The sequence below is a fragment of the Dendrobates tinctorius genome, unplaced genomic scaffold (assembly GCF_039654945.1).
Source record: "Dendrobates tinctorius isolate UK_male_01 unplaced genomic scaffold, ASM3965494v1 ptg000314l, whole genome shotgun sequence".
Lineage (NCBI taxonomy): Eukaryota > Metazoa > Chordata > Amphibia > Anura > Dendrobatidae > Dendrobates > Dendrobates tinctorius.
The window spans coordinates 723,073-748,499 of NW_027361981.1; the positions used below are offsets into that span (position 1 = coordinate 723,073).

Consider the following 25,427-nt stretch of genomic DNA (forward strand, 5'->3'; position numbering starts at 1 on the left):
CGGGTGTAGGAAAGGCGATTCCAGTAGGTTAATAGGAAAGGGTTCTTTACAGTTAGAGCAGTTAGACTATGGAGTGCCCGACCACAAGAGGTAATAATGGCAGACAATATGACAGCTTTTAAAAAAGAGCTGGATGATTTCCTCAATGCACATAACATTGTGGGTTATAGTTAATCTAGTTATAAAATGAACAACTGGTGGAGAAAGGTTGAACTTGATGGACTCAGTTCTTTTTTCAACCTTTGTAACTATGTAACATATCTAAACAGTTTATCTTAATCTGAACTAATTACGTAACTGAGCAGACATGTAGGAAATAGACTGAAAATCTTAGTATTAAGAACTATAAATGAAGAAGCTGATAGAAAAGAGATGAATCTCATGGACATGAGCGATATGTCCTTGGTGTAATAAGGAAATATTATTATTATTATATGTTACCTGTCCCAAGTCTATCCACAGGATTTTTTCTGAGCAGCTGAGTGATGAGGTCCTGAGCTTGGGGAGGAGGAGTGTAATCAGGATCCCATATTATATTTCCTGTTATATAGAAAATTACAGAACATAAAACCTCTTTACTGGACTGTAAGATAAAGCAAAGGAAGTAACTAAACCAAGATAACAGGTCAAAGCAATGATCAGATTATTCTACTTACCAGTGACCACATTGTCATAAAGCTTAGTTTTGGAATCTGCCTTAAATGGTGTGTATCCCATGAGCATTTCATATAATATGATGCCCATTGCCCACCAGTCAACAGGTCTTCCATAGCCTTTGTTCTGGATGACCTCAGGGGCTATGTAATTCAGGGTGCCACCGAACTAGAAACCAACAGAAGATACAGATGAGAATTGATGAAACAATTATTATGACAAGTTCTTGACATAAAAACAGAATGACAGAAGATAAAATATCAGTAAAAAAGCTCTAAAAATGAAGAATGTAGGGAAGAGAAAATAGAGTTATGAGATTTGTACAGAACAAGCACAGTTCCTGTAGGTATTGCTGACCTCATGGTCCATGAACTCTCTGGAGATGTTCTCTGCTGATTCCTTGTAGACGTTGGTGTGTGGTATCATGACACCAAGTTTTGAAAGTCCAAAGTCGGCAACTTTAATATGTCCAGAAGATGTTATCAGGAGGCTGTGAAAGAGAAGATGAGTTTAGCTTCATAGACCGTGAGATAATAAAGGATAACTTTCCTCTCTTTGTTATACTACAGGTATTCACTTACTTCTCTGGCTTCAGGTCTCTGTGCACCACACCGTAACTATGCAGATATTCCACAGCAAGGACAGCTTCTGCAAAGTACCGGCGGGCCAAGAGGACAGATAAACGACGCCTGGTCTTTAGAAGGGTCCTACAGTCTCCACCTATAGAAGAAAGGAAATATGACCGGTGAGGGGTTTATACAGCAGATCAACATGATGTATAATGAGAAGTGAGCGGAAACATTGGGGCAGGAAACAATATATAAAGATACGTCATGGTGAAATATCAACTATAAAACTAATGACATAAAGTGACATCACATCTCGTCTACAGCTGGAGATACTGACGTGCTCAGGGCGGATATACAGGGAGATCACACACATCAATGCCTTTATAGGCTTCTTGGCATTAGAAAACTTATAGTAAATCTTCTGTGGGGATGTAACCGTCCACGGGGACAAGTCCTAATGATATGAGATGTGATAAGATGTCAGCAGACATGGGCGGAATATGATACAATGTACGTGTCCTACCTCCTACATACTCCATGACCATACACAGGTGAGATTTAGTTGGGAAGGAGCAGAGCATGGAGACCACAAAGGGACAGTCTGCGAATGTTAGGATGTCTCTCTCGATATAGGCCCTTTCCACTTTATTACGAGTATTCAGGTTCCTCTTGGCCATTTTCTTCATAGCGAAGATCTGTTGTGATTCTTTATGGCGCACTAAGTAGACGGCCCTGGAGAGAAGGAGAATCCATGGTTTATAATGAACCCTTATTAACAGTCTGTATATACAAGTCATTATATGATCTTTTGTAGTAATGTTTGATACCAGCAGTCCGGCCATCACTAGAAATCCACATCTAGAAATACATAAAAGAGCTCTACATGGATCACCTATAGGAGGTCTGCACAATGCCACGTCTGCCGGACCCTCACCCAGGTCACATTATAGATGAGAGAATCTACTGAAATTCATCTTGGGAGGATTCCCTATAACCGACCAGTGGATACGATTCACTTAAAATAAAAATTGGTCTAAATTGAAAGTTCTCCAATTATCGTAGCAAGATGGGGTTTTTTTTGCTTTCTCCACAGACTAAGGCACAATAAATGGAGGGGAGGGAAAAAGTTAAAATATAATTAAACACATTACACCCACTTGTTCTCGTCCCTGCCCGTCCATCACTGCAGACCTCCGTCCTCTGTGCCAGTCTTTGGTTGCTCTCCCTTCTGCTGCTGAGGCCAGTGATCAGACTCACATGGTCATAGTGGAGGGTGGGGGTGCAGATGTCATTGGCGCCAGTATCGTGTCACCCCTCCTTTGACAGTGTGCAGCCAATCACTATTATCCGCTCCATAATGGGGCCCTGAAAAATCCAAAGATTGGCACGGAGGACGGGGAAGCTGTGGTGGAGGCGGCAGCATAAGAACAGATGAGGTCTAGGGGCGGTGAGTGTAATGTATTATATCATATTATATTATATCATCCCTTTCCTTACAGACTGATTTGCTACAGATCTGGTCGCTCAGCTGTATATAACTGACCAGAATAGTGACATCTAGATGTGGACAGTGATGTGGACTCTGATCGTTTCCCTATGATAACACTGAATGGCAGAGCACAATGGTAAATCATTGTCATAGGGAACCCCGAGAAATGGGGATTATAGGAAATCTCACCCAAAAGCTCCACTACTGATCAGATTGGTAGTTTCATAGTCGCTCATACACGGCTCTGCTGCCGGGATCAATGATTTGATCAAGTCCTAAAAAAGAATAAGAAATAATACTAAGAAATAGAAGCAGCAGGAAAACATATCAGGATGTAAAAACTCCTATATTATGTCCCAGTTGATTTACACTGATCCGATGTAGGGGACGATACAAGCCAAACACTCCACATGGATGTAATATAAGGGGGATCCTCTATATACCGGTATTATTGTAAAGTGCTGGATAATACGGGAGATCACACAGGGGAGAACTATGTATTCTGAGAGCAGCATGATTTAGGAGCAGAGACCCTGATTCCAGCGATGTGTTATTTAATTCGTGTGCTGTTGTTTCAATAAAATCAGTGTTTTATCAGCAGGAGATTATCAGTGGAGGACTAGGTGTCTCGTGCCATGTAGTCCTATTGCTCTACATAATCAGAAAGGACTAAACCAACATTTACAGATGCACCAATTGTAACTCTACAAATCACATGCCATCATTAGAACTTTTCTCAGAAACTTCTCTCACTTATGTGGGTTAAGATGAGTTAACATTGAAAAATCTCATGTTCGGTGCCAGTTTTCATTTTATGCATCGTGATATCCCAGAGCTGCGTTATTTGCGTTCTTTACACCATGGATACATCTTGTACTTTATCCATTACATTATTGGGTAGAATTGCTTTACACTGCAGCTCCTCTCCACAAGTCCACATTAACATACTGTATAAGGGACTGGTATACACAACATTTCTTTAATGATGTGTATTATCTTATTACAAGCAGGAAGACTCTGAGGGCATGTTTCCACATAGCGGAAACATTCAGTATTTGCTGTGTATTGAATGCTGCGTCCTGCCGCAGCATTTAATCCACAGCGGCCAGATATTCCAGCATAGTGGAGGGGCTTTTATGAAATCCGGTCTCAACTATGCGTCCTAGTATGCGGGTGACACACCCACGAAACCGGACATGTGGCGCTTCTTTTTAGACCGCAGCATGTCTGTTTACCTTGTGGAGGCGCTCAGTCTCTCCAAAGTAAATAGCCTACTCTATGGATACGCTGCGGAGATTCCGGATATGTTCAGTGAGCACATCCAGAATCACCACGTGTACAGAAGGGGGCGGGGCTTTGGGCAGAGCGAGGTTTCTGCTCCATCCAAAGCGCAGGGATTACGGTAAGTGGAAACGTACCCTGATAGAGCGAGAAAGAAGGGAAAATACAGACTCCCCCCTGCTGAGCTGTGACTACATCAGCAGAATACAGACTGTCCTCACAGATGAGAGAGCAGCACAACAGGCGGCCATAAAACCTCCTGTGGCTGCCGGGGACTGACAGGGAGGCTTGTAAGATCTGATACCAGATCTTCTGATATCTGGTGATCGGGAGAAGATCAGAAAACAAGGACATGTGATAGAGAAGATGAAGGCTCCTTACCGGGTGTTCCGACGAGCAGACCTGACTTCCTAGTACACGCAGGATTTTTTTGGCCAGGTCTTTAATAAAAGCCAAATCTTCAATTTGAGATCTTTTTTCAGCCTATAAAGAAGAAAAGAAGCAAAAAAAGAAAAGTCTGAGATGAGAGTCGGCCATTGTATGTGTCATCTGCTTCTCTCTGCAGATACACTGACTCCATACAGTATTTGGGGACACATCATGTTTTATATTGGAGGAAAGAAGAAGCTTCTATCCACCATTATTATCTATTATAGAGTAGATTTGTGCGGAGCGTCCGCCATTTACCTGGTGTAGTAATGTCCTGATGTTGTGACGTAAATCCATCAGATACTCTGACGTGATGTTGTGACGTAAATCCGTCAGATACTCTGACTTTAGTTGATCTTGTCTGTTTTTGGTCAGGCAATCCTTTACTAGCTGCACCATCAGCCGATAAGTGAAGCAGAGGATGCCATCGGGTGGTAGAAGCAAAATGTCAGGGCGATTATTATTGATAACAATCTCCCACAGTGCTTGTACCTGAAAATCGTGCAAACGTAATTCAGCCATAGTGAATAATTGCAAATGCTCTCAGTCACTATAGAACCAAAAATGGCACCGGTGATCCTGTGTACATTCTATAAGTAGAGACTGTGATCAGTGATGTCATAATGGTTGAGAATCATCAGTGATGTCATAATGGCCGCGCATCATCAGTGATGTCATAATGACCGATCATCACCAGTGATGTCATCACGGAATCTTGTGATAGAATCTTCAAGGATCGGCTCTGCACAAGTACAGTGGGGAAAATAAGTGTTTAATACACTGACAACTTTGTAAGTTTTCCCACGTACAAAGAATGGAGAGCTTTGTAATTTTTATCGTAGGTACACTTCACCTGTGAGAGACAGAATCTAAAATTTAAAAAACAAAAAATTGATATTGTATGATTTTTAGTTTCAACGAGTTTTTTGAAGAACATAAGTATCTTTTAACATGAAAGACATTGATATCAAAGCAGTGAAATCCCCGCGCAGGGGGGTGCGTATGAAAGCATACATGGGAAAGTATACAATATCTTCCTGATCATATGCCAAGTTTTATAAAGCTATAAAACAACAGTCTCAACATTACTAAATTAGGGTAGGGGGGGAATAAACGGTGAGTGCTGTTATTAAGAACTGAGTCAATGCGGATTAATGTAAGTTTTGTTTCAGGCTTTATATTTATCAGCGGCGGTATCTATTTCTATATACTACACTGATAGGGATATCACTCTAGGGAGATCACTTCCATTTTGTGCCTGAATCCAAGGTTCCCAAATACCCCTATAGGTTCCGAATGAGTCAGTTCTGATGGCTTCTATTTTTTCATATAACATCATTAAGTTAACCCGATTCTTCACCTGTAATATTGACAACTACCTGAAGAGCCCGGCGCTGCCCGGGCATAGTAACTAACTGTGGTTAGTTAAAGCAAATTATAATTATCCTCCATCCCATAGTCCCGTGCCCATATACCCATCATACATATCCTCCTTCCCATAGTCCCATGCCCATATACCCATCATACATATCCTCCTTCCCATAGTCCCATGCCCATATACCCATCATACATATAAAAAAAAAAAAGAAAGAGAAAAAAGAGAAAAGAAGCCAGCGCTGCTAAGGTTAGAATGCATAACATAAAGTGCATATGCACATAATATCTAACTGTATTCAAAATGAGACATTTGGCAAAAAAATTGATCAATTCAATTGAGCCACCCCGCCGCGCCAAGGCAATCTCATGTGGAGGGTCCTACTCTACGTTTTTAATAAACACTGTGCTATTACAGCCTCCTAGATACATTAAAATCAAGACTACTTTAAGTGCAATCCGTACCTGAGCATTTCTGGATCGCTCCCATGATGCCAGAAAAAGCAAGTGCAGATGAAGGCCAACCAGGTCTGAATGCAGACGTGTCAGGTTTAGCCTCCACACATTGCCCGACCAGCAAGCATAGATGAAGGGCAATGCAGGTTCAGACACAGGTGCACAATTAAATAAAGCTTGGGGCAGGGCGGGGCTGCTGTGTGTGTGCACAGCAGCCTAGATCCATCACAGTGAACACAGAAAAAATGGCGAACATAACCCAGCGCGCACGGCAACAGTGGTGGTCAGCCACATACCAACATACAAAAAGAGAAAAGAAGCCAGCGCTGCTAAGGTTAGAACGCATAACATAAAGTGCATATGCACATAATATCTATTAAGTGGTCTTGCTTTTAATGTATCTAGGAGGCCGTAATGGCACAGTGCTTATTAAAAACGTAGAGTAGGACCCCCCACATGAGATTGCCTTGGCGCGTCGGGGTGGCTCAATTGAATAGATCAATTTTTTTGCCAAATATCTCATTTTGAATACAGTTAGATATTATGTGCATATGCACTTTATGTTATGCGTTCTAACCTTAAGCAGCGCTGGCTTCTTTTCTTTTTTTTTCATCATACATATTCTCCATCCCATAGTCCCATGCCCATATACCCATCATACATATTCTCCAACCCATAGTCCCATGCCCATATACCCATCATACATATTTGCCATCCCATAGTCCCGTGCCCATATACCCATCACACATCCTTCATCTCATAGTCCCATGCCCATATACCCATCATACATATCCTCCATCCCATAGTCCCGTGCCCATATACCCATCATACATATCCTCCATCCCATAGTCCCGTGCCCATATACCCATCATACATATCCTCCATCCCATAGTCCAGTGCCCATATACCCATCATACATATCCTCCATCCCATAGTCCAGTGCCCATATACCCATCACACATCCTCCATCCCATAGTCCCGTGCCCATATACATATCTGCCATCCCATAGTCCCGTGCCCATATACGCATCACACATCCTCCACCATCCATGTGATTCCTAGCTGCCATGGCGATAAAATCAATAAGACGGCACATTTTGTTATTAACATGAGTTGGTCTGTCCCTTAGCAGTAACACTGTCGGTGTTAGTGTTAGCTTCCGATTCAAGGTAGTATTGATAAGTTTTATGATGTTTTTCCAGAGGGATTTTACTATGGGGCATGTCCACCATATTTGGAGTGTATCCCCATTGTCAGCGCAACCCCTAAAACAGTTACCGGGAACCGTGTGGTAAACATTATGTAGGAAACTGGGGACATAATGTATTCTATGAAACACCTTGAGTGACGTCTCAGTGAGTGATACCTGGTTACTACCCTTTACTATATTTTCATAGCATTTGTACCATCTTTGAGGTGTAAGGGAGATTTGTAAGTCTTCCTCCCATTGTTCCATGACTTTCATTTTCAAACATTCCCCAGGATGCGGAAATACAGAGTAGAGATATGATATAAGACCATTTCCCAATGGATTGTATAGGCATTTTAATTCGTAGGAAGTAGGTTTAGGGTTTATAGCTAATGTTTGTAGAAAATGAAAAACTTGTTCTAATCTAAAAAATTCAGACCCTGGTACCTGAAACTTTGTAATGAAATCTTGTTTTGGCATTAGCTTAAAGTGGATTGATAAATTTTGTAGCTTAGTTAAGTTGTTTTGTTTCCACCATGTGTGATTTCTTGATGCTACTCCTGGCGTAAACATGGGGTTGCTGAATAAACCCAAAAGAGGGGAAGGTTGGGACTGCAATGAAAATTGGAATCTGTTGGTTCTCCATATCCGTAGCGAGTGGGAGGTGTATAGCGAGTGCATAGCTAAATCTTTTGGCAAAGGACCCGTAGCCCACATCAAGCTTTCTAAAGAGTAAGGAGCTATTTGCGAGTTTTCTAGTGATATCCAGGTGGGTGCCTGTGGTTCAGAATTCACCGCTGCCAGTTGAGCGATTTGGGCCGCCTTATAATAAAGAGCAAAATTCAGCAGCGAGAGTCCACCATGTCTTTTGTGTTTAAACAAGGTAGTCTGAGAAATGCGAGATTTTTTATTATTCCAAACAAAGCGCAGTATTTGTGAATGTATCATTTTCAATGTCATTTGAGGTATCGGGATAGGCAAGGATCATAATAAATATAGAAATTGAGGTAGTATAACCATTTTCACTGAATGAATCCTTCCCAAAAAGGAAAGGGATGGGGCAGACCATTTTGTGAGAGTTTGCGGTAACTTATGGAGGAGAGGGGCGTAGTTATATTTAAATAGGGTGGATTTGGACATTGTAAGTTTAATCCCTAAGTAGGTGATATGGTGTTTTGCATGACAGAAATGAAAATTATTTAATATAGATGATTGTTCCGTTGATGGGGTATTCAAAAACATAATCTCTGATTTATCCATATTAACCTTGAGTCCAGATATCTCCTCAAAATGGTTAAGTGTTCTTATAAGATTGGCCCATTATGTCGGGGTGTAAACGAATCTTTTGAGCCAATGGCTCCATCACCATAGCAAACAGGGCCGGGGACAAAGGGCATCCCTGTCTGGTCCCTCTGCCAATAATTGTTGGTTCGGGGATAGTTGAGGGTAATTTCAAGTAAGCTACCGGGTTATTGTAAAGGAGTTTAAGCGAGTTTATTAATTGTTGTGAAAACCCCATTTTGTATAATATGTGGAACATATAGGGCCAAACGACGATATCAAAAGCCTTTTCTATATCTAGGGCTAACAAAATCAGGGGGGATTTTTGTTTCTAAGCGTTATGGATAAGATTTAAATTTCTACGAATATTGTCTGGGGCCTGTCTTGTTGGGATAAATCCGACTGGGTCTGTCAGGAACACCGCACTGAACTTGCTCACTGAGCCAGTGCGCGTGTCCTGAGTAAAGCGAAACAGTGCTCAAAGATACCTGTGGAGCGGGCAGCAGCCGAGTAGATGCGTACTTCAGAGCTGCAGGACCTGAAGCACGTGACTGCTAGAGGCGTGGCCTAAACTCCAGAGAGCTAGGAGCTGCAAGAGAATTTCTAGCAGAGTAACTGCGAAAATAGTTACCAAGGGGCATAGACAGGGAGAATAGTCAGGACGTAGCCAATGAGTCACACACAGAGATAGCTGCAAGGTACCAAAGGGGCGCAGCACAGAGTAGTCAGGTCACAGGCAATGAGTCATACACAGATAATAACGCAGTACAAAATCAACAGGCAAACTCACAATGGGAAACAGAGCCGGGTCAGAACCATATAAACAAGCTATAGCAACAAACAGGCACACAGGGGTCAGCACACTAGGCCAAAGGCAAAAGTATAACTGGCAGGGATTGAAGCTTCCCAGGGGTTTAAGAAGCTCTCCCAGAACCAGAAAGAGGCCACAATCATTAACCCCAGGTGTGCAGGTCAAAACCTGCACCGAGCTCCAGACATTAACCCCCGGTGTGCAGCTCAAAAACCTGCACTGGGGTCAAGACAGTAACCCCCTCTCAACGGGGGGCCTCTGGACCCCCAGGCTTCCTCGGGTACTTGGCATGGAAAGCCCGAACCAGGCGATCTGCATGTACTGAGCGAGCAGGGACCCATGAGCGCTCCTCTGGTCCATATCCCTTCCAGTGGACCAGGTACTGCAAAGAGCGGCGCACCCGCCGATAGTCCACAATATGTCCGACCTCATACTCCAATTGACCCTCCACCAGCACTGGAGGAACAACAGACTCAGAGTTCTCTTTGACAGATCCTGCGGGTTTCAACAGAGATTTATGGAACACATTGGATATTTTTAAGGAGGCGGGGAGACGCAACCTATATGCCACTGGGTTGACTATCTCCATAGTCTCACGGACCAATCAACTCTGATCCCAACTTAGCTGATGGTACCTTTAAGTTGATGTTACGTGTGGAGAGCCAAACCTTCTCTCCCACCTGAAACATGTCTCCCGAGGCTCTCTTTTTGTCAGCAAAATATTTGTATCCAACGGCCGTTTCGCGCTGCTCGGACCCGTTGAAGCGCTCGAGCAGCGCGAAACGGCCGTTGTCAGCCTTTCTTGCACTCCTTATGTCACTCCCCCGACTTGACATGTTTATGATATGTCAATAAATCAATGAAACTTCTATCTCGATGAGTGCGACCTTTTCTCTTTGCATGGATTCCCAGGATTGACTGTTTCCAGGTCTGGCACCCGAGATTCCCAGCTGCTGGGCTTCTGCATGCCGCACATCATTTGAAGTCACACGGTAACAGCGGTGCCGTCCGCTTTTTATCTTGAGTTTTGTGAAAATATTTGTATCTCCCCTGGGCCCGAGAGATATTACGCCGGACTTCAGCCCAGAGGTTTTTAACCGTTGAACGGACCCCTCTGCCCCTGGACAACCGGAATCCACCCGAGAAAACTCCACAAAATGCGGATTAAACCCATAGTTAATCAGGAATGGGGACATGTTGGTGGACTGACTCACCCGGTTGTTAAAAGCGAATTCAGCCAACGGTAACGCATCACACTAATCCTCCTGTCTGGCGGAGGTCAGACACCTGAGAATTTGTTCCAGGGATTGATTAGTGCGTTCTGTCTGACCATTACTCTCCAGGTGATATGCCAACGAGAAGGAGAGTGAGATGCCCAATTTCATACAGAACGCCCTCCAAAATTTGGCCACAAACTGCACACCTCTGTCAGACACAACATTCAGGGGTACCCCATGCAATCGGACCACATGCTGCACAAACAACCTTAACAATGTTTCTGCTGAGGGTAATGCTGCCAAGGGAATGAAATGGGCCTGTTTAGAAAACATGTCCACCACCACCCAGATCACGGTATTGCCCCTGGAAGGTGGAAGGCCGGTAATAAAATCCATGGAAAGATGAGTCCATGGCCTATCAGGAACCGGTAAAGGTATGAGTTCCCCAGCCGGTCTGTTATGCGAGCTTTTGGAACGGGCACACATGCCACAAGCAGAAACAAATTCCTTGACATCGGACCTTAATGAAGGCCACCTAAAAACCCTGGCTATTGCCTCTCTAGTGGCCGTGATACCTGGATGAGCACTCAGCCTAGACTCATGAAACTCCTGCAGAAGTCTAGGCCACAATGTCTCTGGAACAAACAGTTTATCCCCTGGCCTGGTTGCCGGAGCAAGGGCCTGAGCCCTTAGAATTTCTTGCTTCAACTCAGTTGAGACCCCCGCCACTACCACCCCTGGGGGAAGAATGGAGGACGGCGGCTCAGGGGGAGACACTGGATCAAAACTTCTGGACAGGGCATCCGCTTAACATTTTTGGACCCCGGTCGAAAAGTAATGGAGAACTGAAATCGTGAAAAAAAGTGACTAACGGGCTTGTCTAGGAGTAAGCCTCTTAGCAGATTCAAGGTATGCCAAATTTTTGTGATCCGTGACTACCGTGATAGGGTGAGCCGCCCCTTCCAAAAAGTGCCTCCATTCCTCAAACGCCAGCTTGACCGCAAGAAGTTCCCTGTTGCCTACATCATAGTTTTTCTCAGCTGAAGAGAACTTCTTAGAGAAGAAGGCACAGGGTTTGAGATTGGTAAGGGTGGCCGGACCCTGGGACATCACAGCCCCCACCCCCACTTCAGAAGCATCCACCTCCACAATGAATGGTTTGGACGGGTCAGGTTGTACCAACACCGGGGCAGACATGAAACATTTCTTAATCGCTGAGAATGATTCCTTAGTGAGTAGAGACCAATTTTTTTATATCAGCTCCCTTCTGGGTAAGATCCGTGAGTGGTTTAACCACTTGTGAGAAACCTTTAATGAATCTCCGGTAATAGTTCGCAAATCCTAAGAAGCGCTGGAGCCCCTTGAGATCTCGAGGCTGAACCCAGTCAGCGATCACCAGCACCATCTTAGGATCCATAAGAAACCCCTCACAGGACACAATCAACCCCAAAAAAGACAGTTCCTGTACAAAAAAGGAACATTTTTCCAATTTAGCGAACAATTGGTTCTCCCTGAGTCTCAGGAGAACTGTCTTTAGATGTTGCAAGTGAGATTGTCCGGGGAATACACCAAAATGTCATCCAAATAAATAATAACAAAACAGCCTATCAGATCAGAAAACACAACATTGATGAAATTTTGGAAAATAGCGGGTGCATTAGTTAACCCAAACGGCATTACCAGGTTCTCAAAGAGTCCTTCTGATTTGAGAAATGCCGTTTTCCACTGGTCCCCTTCTCGAACCCTTATCAGATTGAGGGCCCCCGCAGATCTAACTTGGAGAACCATTGGGCCCCAGCTAACTGGTTACATAAGTATGGGATGAGGGGAAGCGGGTAAGAGTTCCTAACCGTTATCTTGTTCAGTTCCCGAAAGTCGAGGCACGGCCGCAAACCACCATCTTTTTTCTTCATAAAGAAGAACCCTGCTGCCACAGGTGACACAGAAGGCCTGATATGCCCTTTGCGGAGACTCTCAGCTATGTACTCCTTCATGGCTTGGCGCTTAGGCCTAGACAAATTGAACAATCGAGCCTTAGGTAACTTGGCTCCGGGTACTAAATCAATGGCACAATCGTAGGGTCTATGTGGTGGCAGCGCCCTAGCCTCACTTTCAGAAAAAACGTCTTAGAAATCCTTCAGGTACTCCGGAATACCTTCCAGACCGACAGACGACACAGACATGGATTTCACAGCATTAACACGGTGTCCCAGGTTACCACATTTATTATTGCATCCCCATTGAGTGATTTCCCCTGTAACCCAAACCATGGTAGGATTATGGCGTTGAAGCCAAGGCATCCCCAGTACCAGTCCTGCAGGCAATTTATCTAGCACAAGACAACTTAGTTTTTCCACATGAGTGGAACCCACTTTTAGAGAAAAAAGTTCAGACCTGCAACAGATACCGTCTTGGGTAAGAGGAGACGAGTCAATTGCCACAAGTTTAAAAGGATCGTGAAGCCTGACTGCCCCTATCTTATTAAGAGTCATAACCTTGGTATCAATCAGGTTCACAGCAGAACCTGTTATGAATGAGTCACCGTAGGAGGCAAAAACAGAAATACTAGCTAAGTCCAGAAAATCAGAGAAGTTGGCAGCTATCGGATTGCAGACCCCTGAACCTAACAACAACAACTAGCAGTAGCCGTGGGGGGTTCCTACGGTGCCCTAGACCCCTCGATCACAGCCGGAGAACTACATAGCCTAAAGACAGAAAGGGATCTCTAAACTGCCCCAGAGCAGACCCCAAAGCAATAGGCAGCCCCCAACATATGATGACGGTGAAGCAAGATGAAAAAACACTCACACAGATAGAAAGATAGGCTGCGCAAATGATGGGGCCCAAGCTAACTAAATTGGACAGAATAGAAAAGCTGCTGTCTGCAATCCACCAAAACCCTCTCAAAAACAAGAGCCAACAGACTGATAGGGAAAAAAGCCCTGAAGACGCTAGGCTTCAAAAAGACTATATCAGTACTCAGGTATTTTCTGAAGACAGAGCAAAAAGGAATTCAGCTCACCCAGCAGGGAATGGCAGAAATCCAGAAAAACAAGGCAAAACAAAACCAAAACACAAATGCAAAAAACAGAGCAGAAAACTTAGCTTTTGAGGAGCAGGAATCAGACTGGTCTCCTAGAATCCCTCAGAGAAATCACCCACAAGGCAGAAGGGCGTCAGCTGCCTTACTGTATATCCAGTCAGCAACCCCAGTCACCCAGTCATCATCATTCTGCTCAGGTGCTCTGTAATCAGCCTCACTACCTTCCTTCACCAGAAGAGGGAGTTCATCAGACCTCAATGGTGAAGGGGAAAATGAACTCACATCAAGAACTGCAGTCAATAAAAGCAGTAGTCTGAACAGGACCATCACCAAGTTCCAGTTCCACCTGCAGCACCATTTTTGCACATGAGGAAAATTGAACCTGAAGGTCTGGGTAGCCTCCTCGACTACTACCCATACCTAGTCGTTTCCCGCCATCTTGACGGACAGGAGGGGCAGTCCTTCTTTCAATGTCCAGATTTCCCACAATAGAAGCACAACTGCTTTTCCCGGCGGCGGCGTCTTTCCTTTCCCTCACAGGTGACAGCGGTCACCTCCATAGCCATAGGGAGAGTCCGGGTCTCATCTCCACTGAAGAATAATGGTGTTTCCCGTTGCATAATGCCTCTAGCCCGCAGCCTGCGATCCATGCGAACCGCTTGGATCATGGCATCCTCCAGGGAGTCAGGCGGAGGATGAAGTGCCAAAGCATCCTTCAGACGTTCACACAGGCCTCTGTGGAACAGCCCCCGAAGGGCGGCATCACTCCAGGAAATCTCGGCTGCCCAACGTCTGAGTTCAGTACAGAACCATTCGGCTGAGTGCTCCCCCTGACAGACACTCATCACCTTGTCCTCAGCCAATCGCACTCTATCAGGCTCATCATAAATAAGCCCTAAGGCTTCAAAAAACGCATCCACAGACATTCTCTCAGGGGCAGAAGAGGAAAGTGAAAATGCCCAGGCTTGTGGGGACCCCCTAAGCAGGGATATCATCACCCCCACCCTCTGTTTCTCATCCCCAGAGGAGCGGGGTCTCAAAGAGAAAAAGAGCTTACAGCCCTCCTTAAATGCCCTGAAGTCATCATTGTTACCAGAAAATGTATCTGGCAATTTAACCAGGGATTCGGGTGGGACTAAAATGACATCTCTATTCCCCACCTGCTGAAAGCCTGCGGAAAGCACCCCCTGAACTGAGTCCTCCACCCGCCGTTGGGACTGGGCCAGAGCTTGGTGTTCCAAACTAAGCTTCTGCAGTGACTGAGTCAAGCATTTCACCTGCTCAGAAAAAGCACACATTGGGTCCATGCTGCAGAAGTGAGGAGAGAAAAAAAAATTGTAGGCCAGTTATAATGTCAGGAACACCGCACTGAACTTGCTCACTGAGCCAGTGCGTGTGTCCTGGGTAAAGCGAACAGTGCTCAAAGATACCTGTGGAGCGGGCAGCAGCCGAGTAGATGCGTACTTCAGAGCCGCAGGACCTGAAGCACGTGACTGATAGGGGCGTGGCCTAAACTCCACAGAGCTAGGAGCTGCAAGATAACTCCTAGCAGGGTAACTGCGAGACAAAGTTGCCAGGGGGCATAGACAGGGAGAATAGTCAAGACGTAGCCAATGAGTCACACACAGAGATAGCTGCAAAGGTACAAGAGGGGCGAGCAGAGAGTAGTCAGGTCACAGGCAATGAGTCATACACAGAGATAATAACGCAGTACAAAATCAACAGGCAAACTCACAATGGGAAACAGAACTGGGTCAGAACCATATAAACAAGCTATAGCAACAAACAGGCACACAGCGGTCAGCACACTAGGCCAAAGGCAAAAGTATAACTGGCAGGGATTGAAGCTTCCCAGGGGTTTAAGAAGCTCTCCCAGAACCAGAAAGAGGCCACAATCATTAACCCCAGGTGTGCAGCTCAATAACCTGCACTGGGATCATGACAAATGCGTGTGGGAATCCCCATCTATATTTGATCAGAGCCAACGTCACATCTTTCATATCTCTTCTCCTCAACAGGGTTGCTGGGCATATGTCTGGGAATAAGGAAACCGTGTCTGGAACCACTGATAATTTTTGCATTTTACAAGCTGCAGCCAAGATCAGGTCCCTAGATTCCTCGTAGTGCATTTTAAGGATAATGTCCCTAGGCGAAGTCCGGTTTGGGTCCCCCCAACGCTCTATGAATCCTGGTTTTTCGTAAGGTGGCAGGGTCTGCCTGAGGCAGGAGAGCACTGAATAGACCCACAGCAACCTCCATTAAGTTAGTATTGCTTTCTGGTAGTCCCTTTATTCTAATGTTGGCCCTTCGTGAGCGGTTTTCCAGGTCTTCACACTTAAGCTCTAGGAACTCAACTCTAGAGTCTTGCTCCTTTTAGTTGTTCTCTGTCGGATTCCATAGCATCAGCAGTATCATCCATTCTTTTCTCTAAATCATTGGTTCTTTGAGCAATATCATGGATTTGCTGGGTAAAATTATCTACTGCCGTTGAGAGTTCAGCTCTGAACGTCTTCTGAATGGTGGTCAGTAGGTCCTCCATCGTCATAGGAATCATAGTTGTAGAGCAAGTCGGGTCATTATGTTGGGACTTCAAAGGGGGACTTCTAGAACTCGAAGTCGATAGTGGTGCCGACATGGCGTGGCTTGTTGATTTAGCCTTCTGGGACAATAAGTGTGTGATCGATCGAGTATTGACTTCTGATGCAGTGGCTTTTTTGGGATGCATCGCCTATAAACCTCCCATGTGCTGCCTTTCAAATCATGGAGTTTAATTATTCATTTGAGTGCGTGTTTGCGCCCGTGGCGGCTGACCTAGTGTACCACAATCATAGTCCATCAGGGCCGCCCATGCCCTCCGTGTTGAATTACTTCAGGTTATGGGATAAATTGCGATATCCACAACTATGCATCTGTTTGTTTCTGATTCGGACTTATATAGCTCTGTAGTTATGCTCGGATATATATCCCGTGGAGCCGTGGCCACCTCTCATGTATCAGATATATTTGATCTCTGCTATATAGGGAACTGAGGGCACCAAGTTTGTGCAACAACACCCAGTGGTCAGCAGGTGGAGTCCCACTCCCTCATAAAAACCACGAGGAAGCAATAAATACAGCACCTCTTCACGTGGGGTTCTGGTCCCTCTAATCGTCAGTAAATAAATCAAGGAGTAGTCCCCTAATCCCGGGAATTAATCAGAGCCCACGATATAGTGATTCTGCAGGACCTCTATTATAACGGACTAGGTCCTGTCAGGAAGCCGTAATGTGTCTCCTGCAGCGTGCACCCAGACTAGGATATTCTTTTGTGCTCCCTTGTCCCTCAATGAGATGTCCGCCCCCGGGTACTGGGATCTCTGGTGCCCCCTCTTATGTTACCTCCTCTGGGTTATACTCGCGCCTCTCACTATCGGCACTGCTGTCCGGCCGTCCTTTTCAGCCCGCCACCTCTTCAGAAGTGCAGGCCACGGGCACCGCCGCGCTCTCTCCCGGTCTCACCAGGCAGCTCCACTCACATTCTCCCCGCAGTCCCGCCGGCGGGCGAGGTAGGGCAGGCGTCCTCCGTCCTCCGCTCTCAGCACTCCCAGCACGGGAGGGAAATTCCCGGCCCCCAAAGTCAACGTCCGGTCCGGTGCGCCTCCAGCAGGCTTCAGGCTCCCAGGTAGGCCGCAGGCGTCTGCCCCGCTCCACGGGTCCAAATGCAGTCGCAACGGGCAGAAATCACCCCGCAAGTCTCCTCCAGGTTATCGCAGCTTCAGGTGGAAGCGGGTGGGCATTAAGGGGTTGAGGGTTACCCGTAAAGTAAATAGGGTAAGAGGAGCTCTAATCCACACGCCTTGTTCCTTCGGCGGTTGATATTGTATGATTTTTAAATAATTAAATTGCATTTTATTGCATGAAATAAGTATTTGTTCATCTATCAACCAGCAAGAATTCTGGCTCTCACAGACCTGTTAGTTTTTCTTTAAGAAGCTTCCTACTTTGCACTCATTACCTGTATTAATTGCTCCTGTTTGAGTTTGTTAACTGTATAAAAGACACCTGTCTACACAATAACACTCCAACCTCTCCACCATGGCCAAGATCAAAGAGCTGTTTAAGGACACCAGAGACAAAATTTTAGACCTGCACAAGGCTGGGATGGACTACAGAACAGTAGGAAACCATAATGATCATGCCGCATGTGTGCAACAGAAAGATCAAGAATTGCTTATATTCAACGCAAAATTAAATGGAACACCTTATTTTTTAAATGTAAAACAATACATAAAAGACAAAACATTAACGAGATAAAAAGGTGTCTCAACCAAAAAACACAAGGAGGGCAGCTGCAGCAACTTACTAGTATACTAGTAGTTGTAACACAAATGACCCTATATAAATCCTAATTGTTCCCGTGTTCAGCCGTCGTGCATAAAGATAGATCTTAAATATATATAATTGAATAAACATGCCATACTATAATATCCTGATATCTGCATGGAAGCCAACTATTGCCAGACCTCAATGGAATCAGGTGACGGTGAACAATTGCACCCCTCACATGAATAAATAATTGGCAAGAGTGCCTTGACAACAGTGCGCCCCCAATCATCAATCCTTGAGGCCTGGGAATGATACACCCTGCAGACACAGTGTATGCTGGGGTGATATGAGATACTGTGTAACAAATATATAAGGTATGCTGCCTATATAGATAGACACTGCTGTAGTAAAATTCCCATCTGATGATAACTACTCATAGAGGTGACATCACAAAATGACATGCGTAGCAAGGCAATGTAGATATAATCGGGAGTGCACTGGCATACATAAACATGAGATAAGGGAGCAGAACAGAGATTAATAAGCCTACTACATGGAACCAAGCCTGCTACATAGAAGCTGGAGCAGAACTGAGCTTACGGCATACATACAGTACCATAATCTAGATTACTACATTGATACAGTACCAGAACCAAGCTTACTGCTTAGATATGGTGCCATAACTGAGCTTACAAACAAACATACTGTACATACAGCAATACGGCTTCACAATGCCTAATACTATCACCACTACACAGCAAATACAGCATATTATAATATCACCATTACCTCTACACAGGGGCGGACACAGACTGTAGTGGGCCCCTGTGCAAGAAATTTTTCGGGGCCCCCCCGTCCTTCATAGGGCAACAAAGTTATGTAAACATATAGATAGGTAATATATATAGGCACCCCCGTTTCCCTTTGTTTCATAATGCTCTCCCCTATATGCGGTCTACTTTTGGCATAGTGCTTCTCGCCCTATGTGGCCCCCCCAGTTTATGCTGCTTCTCCCCCTATGTGGGCCGCCCGATTCATGTTTCTTCTCCTCCCCCATGAGCCGTCCCATTCATGAGCAGCCAAACATCTCCCCCAGGGCCCCCCCATTCATGAGCAGTCATGCTTCTCCCCGGGGCCCCCCCATTCATGAGCAGCCATGCTTCTCCCCAGGGGCCCCCCATTCATGAGCAGCCAGGCCATCATGCTTCAGTTCTTCCCAGGACGGAGCCCCCCCAAAATCATGCCTGCCATGTTCAGTTCTCCCCCACCCCAGGAGCCCTCCAAAATCAAGCCTGCGCCTTCGTCCCTGTCCCTCAGTCCTGCTCAGCTCTGGTAGTACTCTTACCTGGAGCAGGCAGGGCAGGCCAGACCAAGAGGATCCATCCATTCCACACTGTCTAGTGTCCGCACTCCACATTCCTTAACTGCTGCAGCATATGGGCAGGGGCAGGGCTGCCACTAGGAATTTTGGCGCCCCATACTGGGAAAATTTTCGGGGCCCCCGTAAGACTCCGCCTAGGCTCCACCCCAGCCCCACCTCCACCCTTCAAACTGTCCACAGTCCCACCGCCCTCTCTTGGAAAACTCCACTCCTCACCAATCACACATTAACAGTTCCATCACCAGATCACACATATAGCCGGCACACTTTTTTTTTCCGCCAAAATATTTTTTAAGCCGCCATCACAACACTGTAGACACTTTTGGCCGAGCTTTACTTTACTGTAACCTATTAAATATTTGTTAAAATATGCAATACAATTTAGGTACATTTGTATTAATTTTTCAATTTTTAAAATGACCATTAATATCACATACAATGGACAAATAACACCGCACCATGACCAGACACAATATTACCACCACATAGTGACCTATAATTAATACCACATACAAGGAACAAATACCGCCACACCAAGACCAGACTATACAGTATATTACTACCACAGTGACCGAACAATATCACATACAAGGAACAAATACCATCGCACCTTGACCAGACCACATATTACCACCACAAAGAGACCAAATAATAGCACATACAAGGGACAAATACCGCAACACCATGTCCAGACCACATATTACCACCACATAGTGACTGAATACTACAATACTGATCAGTAATAAAAAAACAATACTATCGCCATAAGTGCCATTATACACAGGGGATCTGTACTTACTATCCAGTGTCTGTGTACAGGTAATACAGTGATTAATGACATTATACACAGGAGCTCTGTATATAATGTACAGGTAATACAATGATCACTGGTGACATTATACACAGGACCTCTATATATAGTATACAGTGTATAGTGTCAGTTTATAGGTAACACACTAACTCACCAGTGACGTCTCTAGGTAAAGTCCTTCATCCTTGCTTTTCATCTTTGATCCAGCACAGATCGCCATCACTTCTTCCAGCCAGGGCTCGTCTCTGCAGGAAATAACAGTTATCTAGAGCTCCATTTGCAGAACACATTACTTATTTTTTCCCAACTTCTACACTACACCACATGAAGAAAAAAAGGCAACATAGTATCACTCTACACATTAACAGGACTGCCCCCCATTTAAAATAGTATACTAAAAAAATAAAATAAATACATCTCTGCAGTAATAATATCCTTTAATTAGCCCCTATGGCAATAATATCCCCCATCCTGGCTCCCGTGTGTCTCATTCCTGGCTTCAGCCATATGTTCTCCCATCCCACCCTCATGAGTAACCTTTGTGCACCATATGATCTCCCCATCTGTCTCCATTGTGTCCATCCTGCCCCATGATCCTGCCCCATCTGTCTACAATCCCACCCCATCTGTCTACAATCCTGCCCCCTGTGTCTCCAATCCTGCCCCATGTCTCCATTTTGCCCTGTTTCCAATCATGCCCCTTGTGTCTTTCATCCTGCCCCCTTTGTCTCCAATCATGCCCGTGTCTGCAATCATGCCCCCTGTACCTGCAATCCTGCCCCCATTTCCTTCATTCTGCCCCCTTTGTCTCCAATCATGTCCCCTTTACCTGCAATCCTGTCCCGTGTCTCCAGTCCTGCTCCCATGTCTCCAGTCCTGCCCCGTGTCTCCAGTCCTGCCCCATGTCTCCAGTCCTGCCCCATGTCTCCAATCATGCCCCTTGTGTCTGCCATCCTGCCCCCAGTATCTCCAATCCTGCCCACTGTGTCTCCAATCCTGCCCCCTGTATCCAATCCTGCCCCGTCTCCATCCTGCCCCCAGTGTCTCCATCCTGCCCCCTATGTCTCCATCCTGCCCCCAATTGTTGTGAACTCATTTTCTGGTCTACCAGTTGTGAGTTCTTCTTCCGGGCTCCCTCTGGTGGTAACAGGAGGTAGTGAGGTTGATTTAATTAGTAGAGATCTGCCACCTGATGATGAGGATAACGATTGGATCTCTGGAATCTCAGACTGGATTTAAGACAGCCGATGCCCTATTCTGGTGCTGGTGATTCCTTCTGGCTTTTCAGGTCTTGGTTTTCAGCTCTGTTCCAGTCATCTCAAGCTAAGTGTTTCTGCTAATGTTCACACTTGATTTTGTTGGTCTATTCAGTTTTTTGTGTGGTCAGCCAGCCCCGGCTGGGGCTGTGCTGAATTTCCACTCTTATTTATCTGTATTTGCCAATTTGCTTTTTGTCCCTTATTAGATTGGCCTCTTTTTTGCTCTGTCTCAGAATATTTCAGAGTGCTGATATAGAGGGAGAAGTCTAGTGACTTCAGGGTTAATTTTGTTATCAGAAGTGTTGGACATTATTTTTGTAGGGTTTTTTGGCCAGATTGCAGACAGTGTCTTTCCTTTCTTGTCCTTTCTAGTTAGTTTGGGCCCCATCGTTTGCTCAGCCTATTTTCCTGCCTGTGTTTGGGTTTTCATCTTGTTTCACCGTCAATACATGTGTGGGGGCTGTCTATTCCTTTGGGGTCTGCTCTGGGGCAGTTAGTTTTCCCCTTTTCTTGCTTTAGGCTTATTTAGTCCTCCGGCTGTGACGAGGCATCTAGATTCATTGTAGGAACGCTCCACGGCTGCTGCTAGTTGTGTGGTTAGGATCAGGGGTCTGCAATCTGCATAGTTACCAACCTCTCTGGTTTTCTGTGAATTAGCTTGTTTAGTTTTCCTCCTCGGTGACCCATTCATAACACTCAATGTCTCCAATCTTGCCCTGTCTCCATCCTGCCCCCAATGTCTACAATCCTGCCCCCAATGTCTACAATCCTGCCCCATCTCCATCCTGCCACCGTCTCTCCTGCCCCCATCTCCATCCTGCCCCCATCTCCAATCCTGCCACCCGTCTCCAATCCTGCCCTGTCTCCAATCCTGCTCCCGTCTCCAATCCTGCCCTGTCTCCATCCTGTCCCGTCTCCAATCCTGCTCCATCTCCATCTTGCCCCCAATGTCTCCAATCCTGCCCCAATGTCTCCATCCTGCCCCGTCTCCATCCTGTCCCGTCTCCAATCCTGCCCCATCTCCATCTTGCCCCCAATGTCTCCAATCCTGCCCCCAATGTCTCCAATCCTGCCCCAATGTCTCCATTCTGCCCCATCTCCATCCTGCCCCCAATATCTTCATCCTGCCCCTAATGTCTCCAGCCTGCCCCAATGTCTCCATCCTGCCCCATCTCCATCCTGCCTCCATCTCCATCCTGCCTCCATCTCCATCCTGCCCCATCTCCATCCTGCCCCCAATGTCTCCAATCATGTGACATTATACACAGGAGCTCTGCATATAGTGTCAGTGTACAGGTAATACAGTGATCACCAGTGACATTATACACAGGAGCTCTGTATATAGTGTCAGTGTACAGGTAATACAGTGATCACCGGTGATATTATACACAGAAGCTCTGTATATAGTGTCAGTGTACAGGTAATACAGTTATCACCAGTGATATTATACACGGAAGCTCTGTATATAGTGTCAGTGTACAGGTAATACAGTGATCACCAGTGACATTATTATTATTAATAATAACACTGGTCAACAGCATTTTTGGTGCCAAAGATATTTCATCGAATTTAGGGTATTTTTGGGGTGCTGATTCTGAATATGTCATCAGTTTTGCCAGATTGGCTCAAGTTTTTGAGATTTTTGGTATCTTATTTATAGCACTTGTTGGTAAATGCGACGCATCATCTCATTAATTTCTTTGGATTAGTACTTGAACTGAGCAGTTCTCAATATAGTTTTGTGTTAATTAGTGTTCTAAAAGTTTGTTCATAGCTTGATTTTTGCACTAACTTTATGTTGTTGTCTGTTTTCCAGTGAAAAGCATGAACTCATCATGAAGAAGTTGTCTTAACGATCCAGACTCATTCTGTTACATTTGTGGTGAATACACACTGCCAAAACATAGAAGAAACATAACACACTTCGTAAAAAAAGTGTATTTTGCCTATTTTGGGGTTATGCTTGGGGACCAAGACAAGTTTTGGGCACCACACATAGTGTGCAAAGCATGTATCGAATTATTACGAAAATGGAGCAAAGGACAAAGAAAAAGCTTCAAATTTGGTGTTCCAATGGTGTGGAGAGAGCCAAAAAATCATCATGATGACTGTTATTTATGGTAAACACAGGTACAGGCACATCTTCACAATGAGGGACAGGCCTTCTTGCAGATTCCATGTTACTCCCATTTTCGTTTCTTATGCTTATTGAATCCTTGCACTTGCACTGCACAGAAATAACAGTCATCATGATGATTTTTTGGCTCTCTCCACACCATTGGAACACCAAATTTGAAGCTTTTTCTTTGTCCTTTGCTCCATTTTCGTAATAATTCGATACATGCTTTGCACACTATGTGTGGTGCCCAAAACTTGTCTTGGTCCCCAAGCATAACCCCAAAATAGGCAAAATACACTTTTTTTACGAAGTGTGTTATGTTTCTTCTATGTTTTGGCAGTGTATATTCACCACAAATGTAACAGAATGAGTCTGGATCGTTAAGACAACTTCTTCATGATGAGTTCATGCTTTTCACTGGAAAACAGACAACAACATAAAGTTAGTGCAAAAATCAAGCTATGAACAAACTTTTAGAACACTAATTAACACAAAACTATATTGAGAACTGCTCAGTTCAAGTACTAATCCAAAGAAATTAATGAGATGATGCGTCGCATTTACCAACAAGTGCTATAAATAAGATACCAAAAATCTCAAAAACTTGAGCCAATCTGGCAAAACTGATGACATATTCAGAATCAGCACCCCAAAAATACCCCAAATTCATTAAAATATTTTGGACACCAGAAAAAAAATTTTTTTTCGTTGACCTGTGTAATAATATTATTGTGCATTTGTATAGCGCCATTTATCCCATAGCGCTTTACATGTGAGAAGGGGAAATATAGACAAGTATAATAAACATGTGTAAGACAAGGGACACACAAGTACATAAGGAGAGGGGACTCTGCCTGCGAGGGCTCACAGTCTACAGGGATGGGTGAGGATACAGTAGGAGAGGGTAGAGCAGGTCATGCGGTGGTTCAGTAGACGGAGGATCATTGCAGGCTGTAGGCTTGTCTGAACAGGTGGGTCTTCAGGTTCTTCTTGAAGGTTTCCGTTGATGGTGAGAGTCTGATGTGTTGCGGCAGAGAGTTCCAGAGTATGGGGGAAGCAGGGGAGAATTCTTGTATGCAGTTATGGGAAGAAGAGATAAGGGGAGGGTAGAGAAGGAGATCTTGAGATGATCGAAGGTTGCGTTCAGGTAGGTACCTGGAGACCATGTCACGGATGTATGGAGGAGGCAGGTTGTGGATGGCTTTGTATGTCATGGTTAGGGTTTTGAATTGAAGCCTCTGGCCAATAGGAAGCCAGTGAAGGGCCTGGCATAGGGGGGAGGCTGGGGAGTAGCGGGGAGACAGGTGGATTAGTCGGGCAGCAGAGTGCAGGATGGACTGGAGTGGTGCCAGAGTGCTAGAGGGGAGGCTAGAGAGGAGGAGGTTGCAGTAGTCGAGGCGGGAGATAAGAGAATGCACTAGTGGTTTTGTGGTTGAGGAATGAGTGGATCCGGGAGATACTTTTGAGTCTGAGGCGGCAGGAGGAGGCGAGGGCTTGGAAATGTAGTTTGAAAGAGAGCACAGAGTCGAGGATCACCCCAAGGCACCGAGCGTGCGGGACTGGGGAAAGAGAGCAGCCATTGACATTGGTGGATAGGTCTGGTGGAGGGGTAGAGTGAGATGGGGGAAAGATGATGAATTCTGTTTTGCCCATGTTCAGTTTGAGAAAGCGAGCAGAGAAGAATGCTGAGATAGCAGACAGACATTGTGGGATTTCGATCAGTAAGGAGGTGAGGTTGGGTCCAGATAGGTAGATCTGC

The 25,427-nt window shown here is 45.2% G+C and overlaps 1 long non-coding RNA gene across 1 annotated transcript in view; it reads left to right on the top strand.

The window, feature by feature from the left end:
* Window positions 1-25,427, top strand: part of LOC141073717 (uncharacterized) — a 96,269-nt gene that overhangs the window by 56,448 nt on the left and 14,394 nt on the right. Inside the window, exon 2 of the long non-coding RNA XR_012227051.1 lies at window positions 1,224-1,399. This is a non-coding gene — a long non-coding RNA (uncharacterized lncRNA). The remainder of the gene's footprint in view (window positions 1-1,223; window positions 1,400-25,427) is intronic.